The sequence below is a fragment of the Impatiens glandulifera genome, chromosome 7 (genome assembly GCF_907164915.1).
Source record: "Impatiens glandulifera chromosome 7, dImpGla2.1, whole genome shotgun sequence".
Lineage (NCBI taxonomy): Eukaryota > Viridiplantae > Streptophyta > Magnoliopsida > Ericales > Balsaminaceae > Impatiens > Impatiens glandulifera.
The window spans coordinates 11352408-11363312 of NC_061868.1; the positions used below are offsets into that span (position 1 = coordinate 11352408).

Sequence of the window (10905 nt, forward strand, 5' to 3'; positions counted from 1 at the left end):
TTTTAATTGTGGCATTAAAATGATTTTCAGCAAATGAATTAAATCCAAAATTTTTTGATACACTTCCACCTTTGAAGTTAAAAGATAAATCCAAGTTGTTCGTGAGAAATCATCGATGAAGCTAACATAATATCTAAAATTATTATACGAATCGATAGGTGCAGGACCCCATACATCTGAATGTATCAATTCGAGAGGAGATTTGGTTTTATTTGTAGAGATGGGAAAAGGAAGTTTGGTTTGTTTTTAAAATTGACAAATATCACAATTTGAACAAAAATTATCTATTCGAAAAAGATGTTTTACAACTTTATTAGAAGGATGTCCTAGCCTTTGATGCCATAAATCTTGCTCAAAATTAGTGTATGAATTGAAAGCACATCTAGAAAGATCAACAATATAAATATCGTTGACAAGTTGTCCTTCACCAATCTTCATTCCTGTCAACTTGTCCTGAAACACAACACATTCATTAGAAAAAATAACAAGACATGTCAGATCTTTAGTTATTTTGCTAACAGATAATAAGTTAGGAGATAATTGTGGAACATAAAGAACATTATCAACATTTTTTGAAAATACTCTGATAGAACCAGTTCCTAAGATAGGCATATTTGAATTATTAGCTGTTTTAACACTTTGTTGTGAATTTTTAATGGAAAAATCCAAAAAATTATTTTTATTTCCAGTCATATGATCTGAGGCTCCTGAATCAACTACCCAATAATTAGGATTTTTGCAAAAATATGTAAAATATTTTGAAAAAATACCTGGGTCCACTTTGGATGTGGACCGAGCCTCTTGTGTTTGCATGAATTTGGTAAACTGATCAAAAAGATTATTGAAATCTGTTTGATTGTTTGACCCTGCTGATATGTTAAGGTTGTGTTGTCCAGTAGTTGGCCTAGTATTCCAGCCCATTTGATCATTGTTTTCTTCTCCATTGTTTTGAGCGAGAAATCCTTTCGGGTTTATCACATTAAAATTTCTACCCTTTTCTTCGCCATTCTTCTTTGCCGCACGAAGATGAGGATAGAGTTTGAAGCAAAACTCCTTAGCATGACCCTGTTTCTTACAATGATTACAGAAGAGATTGCTGGTTCGTTGAAAATTTTGGGATTTGTGACCAAAAAATGCTTGATTTTCACCTGTTGTTTGCCCCTCACCTCCCATGGTGCTTCTCCGTGTCTCCTCTTGTTGTAGCCTTGAGACAACATCATCGAAATCTGGAAGAGTAGACGTCATGAGGATTTGAGCACGGATGGCGTCCCAACTCGGATCGAGGGAGGCAAGCAACTGGTATATCCCTTCTTGTTCATCTCGCTCTTGCAAGATATTCTCATCGTTGGTACGAGGTAAGTACATCATGAGTTCTTCTCGTCTTCTGGTTAACTCACCAACAATTTCGGTAACCGACTTCGATCCCTTTTTGAGGGACTGGATTTCAGATTTCAGTTGATATATGTGAGCATAATTTTGAGTATTTCCATATCTTTTCTTGACGGAATCCCAAATTTCTTTTGCCGAATTTTTGCCCAAGAAAAATTCGGAAATTCTCGGCTCCATGGAATTTAGAAGCCAACTCATGATTTGATAGTCATGGGCCTCCCATTCCTCAGCCCTTTTTTTATCTTCCTTAGTGGATTTCTCTGATATGGTTGGTTGCGTTGATGTCCCAGAATATGGCCAAATTTGAGCTTGCCTTTGAGAAAAATAGTTGTTGACCGCGCCCAAGTGATGTAGTTCTTTTCATTCAAAAGAACCGAGGTCATCCTCCCGGTTGAGTGCCCATCAAAAAAATTGCTTCCGAAAGTGGTCATTGTCGTGTTTAACAAAAGCAGAGAATACTCTGAAATTTCAAACTAAAAAGCACAACAGTGCTAAAAAGGAATATGAAAAAGTAAAGATAGTGCTGAAAGAGAGTCAAGACACAAGTACCCGCTCTGATACCATGTAGAGAAAAGTTGTAATATATTATATATTATTATGTTGATTACATGAGAGGGAGAGAGCCCTATTTATATACAATATACAAGAAACCTTTACACTTCCCTAGGAATCTTTACATTACTCAAACCACTACTCCACTTCCTATGTTTGACTTAGACATTAAACAAGGTGGAAATATTTATATTCCCCAAGCCCAATGATGACTCATTCATTATTTCCAACAATTTTTTTTATTATTATTTTTTAAGGTTGTCATAAACATTAAAGGTTGGAAAAAACCTTTTTTTGTTTAAGAGTTTAACCAACGCTTAATATGTGTGGGTAATTATTGGTCACTGAAAACATGTTTGGTTGTAGTGGGACATACCTATGAGGAAAACACAAAACAACCAAATACCACATTGCTTTTGAAAATCTAGAGTGTACTAGTTGTCACATATCTCATCTACAAACTTTTGACGAGCTTGTATCGCATGAGAGACAAGTCTTGAAATTGTTTTGAGTATAGTCTTCTATTATTACTTAGTTAATTAGAATGTTTCATTAAGGTTTATGAACTATGTACACGTTCAATGTGTCTGATAAATATTTTAGAAACATTAATTTGAATATAACACAAATTTTCAATTGATATTATTTTAAGAATAATAATATTTTTTAAAATGCATAAAATTATTTCATTGAACTATAATTTTTTAAAAATAAGAATAATATATAATGATTTATTACTTGGTTTATTAAGCTTCATTAATTATTATATAAAATATTGTATAATACATTCTAACTTTTGCCATATTATAATATTTTACTTTTATTTTTTCTGTTTCATCAAAATAATTGTTTACAACTTTTTGTTGAAATTGACTTTAAAAAAAGTATCTTTCTTTAAAATAAATAAAATAAATTTCTACAGAAAATTAAAAGACAAGCCTTTGCAAACATAATAAATTTTACTTCCTAGCTAACCTGGTTTATTTAAATATACATTCATCAATAGACAAAGATTAAGATTGAGATAGAGAGAGAGAGATTAATGGAAAATCATAGTACTTCTCTTGATGTTTTCATGAATCCTCCTCCTATTCCTTATCATGTTCCTCCATATCAAAAGGCTCCTATTCCTAAAAATGTCCTTTTGTATCAGAAGCAACAAAAAAAACTAATGAATAAGAAACTTGTTACAGATCATAGACAGAAGATGTCTATAAAACCGAAAAGGATCCGATGGGATGCTGTACTCCATTCCAAGTTTGTCCGAGTTGTGAACTTGCTTGGTGGCCAGCAGAGTAAGTTCTCTATCTAATTCAGTTCTTTCTTTCTATTTTGTACACAATAGATATGTGATCTGCAAAGAAATCAAAATAATTTATGTCAATTTTCATCAAATGAATTCATTCTTGTATGTGTATATCAAATTCTTATGTATAGTGAGAAAAAATTGAAAACCCTAGTTTTTATTTTCATCTCTATTCCTTATGTATAACATGTTTAATTTGAAATTTACACACACACACATATATATATATATATATATATATATATATATATATATATATATATATATATATATATATTTCACGAATCCAATTAATTTGAAGAAAGTAATTAATTTATCAGATCATTTGTGCAATTTTTGAAATTGGAAATAATTTTATTGCAATAGTAAAAATGTTTTGAATTAGAAGGGATAATATTTTTCAAAAATCAACCTAGATTCCCAAAAGTTTATAAATATTTTGTTTTGTGAGTTGAATTATTTCATTTCCAAACATTCCTCAATCTGCTATGCTTTTCAAATTGAGTCAAAGAAATGAGTGTGAGAGGGAGGGGAGAAGAAGGAAATTAAAGATTTTTATATATGTGTAAATTAGTTTAATTTTATTTATTGAATAAACATCTATATTAATTGTGTGATTATTTTTTATAAATAAATGTATTGAAAAAAAAATTTAGATCATAAATCTATTTATTTTATTTCTTTGAGTCAAATTTTCTGATTGTTGAAAATATTTGAAGTGTGTAGAGAGTTTATTTGAAATGATTAAATTTTCTTATAATTTGCAGAGGCTACCCCAAACAATATATTATCTTATATGAACAAGGAAAGGCTTACTCTCCCTCAGATTAAAAGTCATTTACAGGTAAACTGATTTTATTTGAATTTATTCTAGGTGTGGCTATCATGACTATCTATAGTCATATTCCATTTTAAATGAGAGGCAATTCTTGGTCAAAATTATGTATTTTGTTCCATTTTATTGATTTTACTAACATTTCTATACAATGTGTTGTATACTTGAATATGTTATTTTGATCAATTGACTATATATTGGTTAATTTATACAGAAATTTAGACAAGGTGGACCAAAGAAATTAATGATAGGTAAGATTTTCAAATTATTTCTTTAAAATTATATTTGGACTAATATCATATCATGTTAAATTTTGGCGAGCAGGTCACGGGATAATATCAAAAGAAGTGGTACGAAAATCGATCCCACGCATATTTGAAGCAAGCTCGACACCTAGGTACATATATGAAATTATTACATAAATGTCTGTTTTAATTTGTTAATCATTTAATTTGTTATATCAATTTCTTTTGTTCCTCATTCATCTACAAGCTATGATATGCAAACTCCCTTCTTATTTGGTGGATCAATTGCTGGAGAAAGAGAACACGAGGGAAATCCAACTAATCATATGATTGGAGATGAGGTAATTAGTAATTGTCTTTTCTTTGTATATAAAAATTCTTTAATGCATGTCACAAATTAGAATATTTGTTCATCACACAGATTCAACAACTTTTAACGCAAGAACATTCTGAACTAGGACCTTATGAAGGTCACAATTCTTCCCTTCCACATGCTACAATGGGAAGCTTTGAAAAAGTTGGTAAGGAAGGATCGCAGAGTGCTACTATTTTTCCATCTTGGAATCCGATTACTCATTCGTTTATGGGAAATGATGCACCTAATTTTACTATTAACAAACACAACTACTTATTTGGAGGATCGGTTGGTGAAAAGAGACAATACGAGGGGAATATAGCTGAAACTAATGACTATCAAGTAATAAGAAATCAGAATCCAGAAGAAGAGGTAGTTATTTATTGTCTTGTCTTTGTATAGAATGATTCTTTAGTGCATGTCACAAATTCAATTTTTTTGTTCATTACATAGATGGAACAATTGTTGATGCAATCACAAGTAGAAGCAGAATCGCAAACGTATGAAGTTCGTAGTTCTTCCATTCCATGTACTATTATGGCGAGCTTTGGAGATGTTTTTTCATCTGTGGATCCCGTTCCTCCTTCGTTTACAAGCTCTGATCTGCAAGCTCCCTTGAGTTATACACCTAACTATAGTAATGGGAACACCAACTTATTTGGAGGATCATTTTCTGGGGAGGGAGAACAAGAGGTGGATCTAGCTGCAACATATTTGAATCTTGATGCAGATAATGTTGTTTCCTTAAGCAACTTCAATGGAGACTGAAAATGTGTGTAGTTATCACCATTTTTTGAACTATTCAAGTTTACTTTTTGTAATGTGTTGTGACTTTGTTTGAATTGTCTTTTCAAAACTCCATTTTTATTTTGAATTAATTTCTAGCTACACTATTTTTTATCATTATTTTCATGTATCAAGTAAGTTTCACTATTGAATTTACAATATATGCAACCTTGGCATGGCATGTAAAGTAGATTTTGGCTGAAAAAAAAAGCTTGTTCCTATTATTGTTTTTTTGATGTTTTTTTTTTGAAAATTTAAGATTTATTTTTCATTAAATCATGCATCCTTCAAGATCACATGTAGCAATAGAGGGGAAGGAGACACCATCAAATGGGTTCAATAGTTAAACAAGGATCTTGCCACTATAAGGATTAAGATAAGTAATCGATAATAATTCTTATAATATGGTCCATTCATTTATGTTTATTTGAATTCATGTGTTTGTAACTTTCTTTTGCTAAACTTGTAACAAGTCTAATCACAACTTGACTTTTGTACCGGTGATATTTGTTTTCGGTATTCAAATAAAATCCTAATCTGGCTGCTTCAAATTTACACTCAGATTTAAAACTGTTGGTATAGACTCAATCCAGTAATTATTGCTTTGTACAGGTCTTGAGATGGAAATGGAAGAGGGTGTAGAGAGAGAAACTGAGGTTTTTGGGCGAAATTAACCAGCTTGCTAAAATCTTAGTAGAATTTAATGTTCAGAAATCCATTAATGTCTTGCTAAGAAGATGATGAAGTTCAATGTGTATCTAAAGATAACGAAATCTGATAGGGCAGTAGAGAAATAAATGAGGAAAAAAGAGGGTTTAACCCTGAGCAGCCAAATTACTTGGTTGGTGAAAGTGAACTTAAACAATCTAGGTTGATATGAGACATAAAAAAATAGATGAATTCTTAAAAATAGGTTGCTATTATTCTCCAATTCTAATGTAATTGGATGATTGTTCAACGTCTAAAAGATTAAAATTGATTTACTAATTCAACATAATATTATGAATATTAAATAAAAAAGTACAAATGTTAGAACAATTACCTTCAACGACGTATTTCTTTTTACACGACATCCATCCAATAAGACATAGATTCCTGTAAACATTTTTTCTTTCTCAGCTCTAAATAGTTTAAACTCTAACTAAAATAAAAATCTTAGAGAATTTAGTGACCTCTAAAAAATAACAAATTTTATTTGATAAACTTATAGTCATTAATTAAATAACTTTATAAAATTATTTGTCTAAATATGAATATACTTGTAATTACATTAAATATTATTATGGAGAATATTATAATCCTAGAATTTAATTATAATAAATTAATATATGATTAAAAAATTGTATTTTATAGAGAATGCTCTATATAAAATAATAAACTAATTAATGACCTCTATAGATAATAAATTTTATTTAATAGGATTATTGTCCTTAAATAACTCTAAAAATTTATTTCTATGTATATGAACAATATGTATCATCTTTTATTTAATTTTAAAAAATATCATTATGGAGAGTATTATAATATTATAATTTAATATTAAGAAGAATATTATAATCTTAGAATTTAATGTGTATATTTAATTACAATAAATGAAAATACATATTTAATTTGATGAAACAAATATGTTTTTCATATAGTTAAGCTATATATAAATGAATAAACTTAGGACCACTACAATAATAAGATTTATTTGATAGAATTATTGTCATTAAATAACTCTAGAATGAATATGAGAGAATATTGTAATATAAGAATTTAATGTATAAATTTAAAAAAACATATTTAATTTGATGAAAAAATATATATTTCAAAGAGTTAAGCTCTAAATTAAAAAATACACTTATGAAGCTTTAAAACTAATAAATTTTATTTCAGAACTTATTTGTATGAATATGAATAATATGTACCCTATTTTATTTAATTATATAAAATTTCATTAAATATGATTATGGAGAATATTATAATGTTAAAATTTAAATAAATTGAAATACATATTTTATTTAATAAAAACATTTGTATTTTATATAGTTAAACTCTAAATAATTTTTTTTAGAGATCTCTAAATATAACAAATTTTATTTCATAGACTTATTTCTCTCTCTATATATAATAATAACAAAAATAATAATAAAAATAATGCTTAATATTAGGTTATCGAGTACACTAGTAAAATAAGAGTCAATAGAGACAAATTTAGCCACAGTCTAAGTATTCCCGTCGCTTGTTGTTGATAAAAGAAATAAGCTATCACTGCAACAAAATATACCTACGGTAACACATAATTGCCAACGCATATTAAGCGTTGACAAAATTCATACAAAAATTGAATTTTACCTGCCTTAACTCAATAAATTAGTTTAATTAATAATTATATATGAAATATAATATATATTTAATATATATTTAAAAATAATTTTATTTAAATTATTTATGTGTAAAAAGATTAACAAAATATATATTATACAAATTGAGAATTTTCTTAAAAATAATAATATTAAAATTAATTTAAAAAACATTTTCAACGAATTTATGCTTTATTTATAATAATATATTAAAATTAAGTGATTAATTAAAATGAGTTATTTTAAAAAAAAAAAATATAAGAAGTATGAGAATTTGATAACATGGAGTGTTCACAAGCTGCTGAAGCTTCTTTTAGGGTTTTGAATAGGCCGCAATTTGTGAGTTTGAGTTCTCGCTCTCACTCACGCTCCCTTTCCTGCTCGCGCTCCTGCCGCCTCATCTTAGCTTTTCCTTTCTAGGTCATATAGTCGGAGAGTGAGAGATACAAGCTATGACTAAGGATCTGGATACGGAGCTTCGAAAGCTAAATTGCAGAACAACATGTGGATTCATAAAGTTGGTGCTTACCGAGTAGAAATGAAGGATGTAAATGAAATTGAAGGGAAGTTTGATGATTCTCCGATATGCGATGATTGTGTAACTGATATCTATTATCTTCATAACATGGAGGTTAGTTGGACTGAATTACTTCTCATTTCCTATTTATGCTGTAATGGCTACTGATTGCTGATTTCATAATCCTTTCATTAATCTTGAACTATAGTTTGGAATGTAAGTGTATTTTCTTTTAATTACATTAAAATTGCTTAGTTATGTTGAGCTGCGTTTATAGTCTATTTTCTGATCTGAATCGTTAAACCACCCAACGAGCAGTCAATCAATGGCGGAGAAAAACATCAAATAAGGCATCCTAGGTGGCAACGCTAGTGTAAGTTGCTCAACTCCAATATTATCGCACTCTAATTGAATGTTGATGTATAACGAAAATACCAAATCCATAGTATACCTTAATTATGTTATGCTCATGTGCTATCATATTACATTATTTGTGTTGCAGTTGTGAAGGAGGAACGAGAGATTGAAATTGGGCTTCCAACTGATGTCAAACATATTGCACGTATTGGATGGGATGGAGCCTCTGACAATCCTCCACTTGGGTATGTATTCATTCAATTTATACTCATCAAACTGGATTAGAAATTTATTCATTTGATCAAACAATCAACACAATACCCAGATGAATTAATTCAAGACAAAACCCAACAAGGTTCCTGCAACGCAAATGTCAATGCCAATATCGAGGAGACAAGATCCCACAACTCTGCAATCTTAACATGGTAATCTCAAGGTTCTCATCCTCGATTTCTCAAATGTCTGATATTTTTCCTAAATGCACCTGAAATTTTGAAAATCTTGTTCAATAGAGGATTGAATGATTCTTTAGTATAGGCAAATTATGTAGAATTTTCGGATTTGTTTGTTTGATTCTGCGTTATTCAGGTTTTATTATACAATTACAAGTTATGACAAAAAAAATACTATTACAAGTTATGCTCAGGTGCTATCTTAGCTTTGTGAAATAATCATCTTGATTTCTTCTAAATTTTTGGTTTCATATGAATGAAAACAACTTTTCTTTCACCCTAATTTTTGGTAACCACATCAAAATGAATTGATGCAATATTATTATTGTAGGTTTATGCTGTTAGAGAGTTCTACAAGTAGGGGGTTAAGCCAGTCGAACTTGTAATTATTTCTAAAGAAGTAGTATGTATGACTCTCCCTGCATTTATTGTCTTTTTCATGTAAATTGTTAATTTTTTATTGGAGTAATTCTAATTTGATTTTGTTCATTTTGGTCATCACTATTGGTACTTGTGATGATGAACCTTTTCTGGATTTCAGGTTGCTCCTTATGTGCGTCCAACTCTTAGCAAGGGATACCTTCTTCCTGAATTTAAGTTTTCAAATCTTCTAAATCATTACTGCTGATAATCTAATGTATTTATATTTCTTGTCCATTTGATACTGATTCCAGTCACTTATGATGCTTAAAATGAGCTCAGATCTGCAATGGGATAATCAATGATTGAAAATGTTGTTGCTCATATAAGTCTGTAACTGGCTTTCTGTGAACTTATCTGTTAATTTTGTAATTCTTATAATTATTTTCTTGTTAATTTCAATGAAATAAAGTTTATGTATTCATTATTAAATTGGTTGCACAACACCTCTAAGACGACCGGGATTTCACGTTTGTGTTGGAAGTGCAGGTGAAAGATTGCTAGTAGAGTGGTATATGGAGAAAGGTTGATTCTTGCTAATTCTTGAATATTAAGATCACATCTCTCAGGTGAGAGTCTAATAGACAAATGATTTAATCATACTTGTTTTTTTTGTTACAGGAATTGAATTGATTCAACACAAAGATAGTTAAGACAGATCTTGCTTCTAAGTCTCTCATAAGTGCTACTATGGAAAGTGGTAACCTTTAAATATCAATCTTTGATCATTGCTATTGGTTCTAATGTAAGCATGCTCAACATTCATTCACATCAGATTAACTTGTTTTCTTTATATTCCAGCTTTTGATAATATTTGTTTGCCTAAAACTTAACTTGAGAATCAAACATCTGTTTAAAAAAAGTTGAGAATTGAACCAGGGTCTTTGGCTAGACAAAGAAAATTACTTGCTTTCACACTAGGATAAGTCAAAATTACTTTCCTTTTCTTTCTTTTCTGTCTTTTTTTATTTACAATAATTGAATGAGATGTTCTAATTTTCAAAATCAAAATATACATAAAACATTTCATCTGTGTATACACAAGTTTCAATCCAACCTAATCAAGAAAAAATATACATAAAACATTCAAACGTTAATCTTGTTCGCAATCAAAATTTCAATCCACCTAATTTCCTTCTGTCCTTGGGGAAATCATTTAGAAGTTAACCTTTGAAACTCAATCATTCAAAAGTTTCAATCCACCTTCTTTTCCTTTTGTCTTGTTATTTAGTTATATATTTTCAAATCTATCTTGAGCCACTTGAAGAGAAGTTTTTGGTGCAGATTGGATTCGTCACTCATCACATGTTATGTATATGTTTTTCTAAAATAGCTTGTTAACATAA

At 29.5% G+C, this 10905-nt stretch overlaps 2 long non-coding RNA genes across 2 annotated transcripts; one reads left to right on the forward strand and one right to left on the reverse strand.

Moving 5' to 3' along the window:
• Positions 1–285: 285 nt before the first annotated feature.
• Positions 286–893, reverse strand: LOC124944506. The gene is made up of 2 exons (XR_007099905.1): positions 771–893; positions 286–453 (listed from the first exon to the last, which is right to left on the reverse strand). It is a non-coding gene; the product is annotated as an uncharacterized LOC124944506 (long non-coding RNA).
• A 7778-nt stretch (positions 894–8671) lies between these two features.
• Positions 8672–9065, forward strand: LOC124944507. Its single transcript, XR_007099906.1, has 3 exons — positions 8672–8703; positions 8833–8932; positions 9013–9065. It is a non-coding gene; the product is annotated as an uncharacterized LOC124944507 (long non-coding RNA).
• Positions 9066–10905: the final 1840 nt, after the last annotated feature.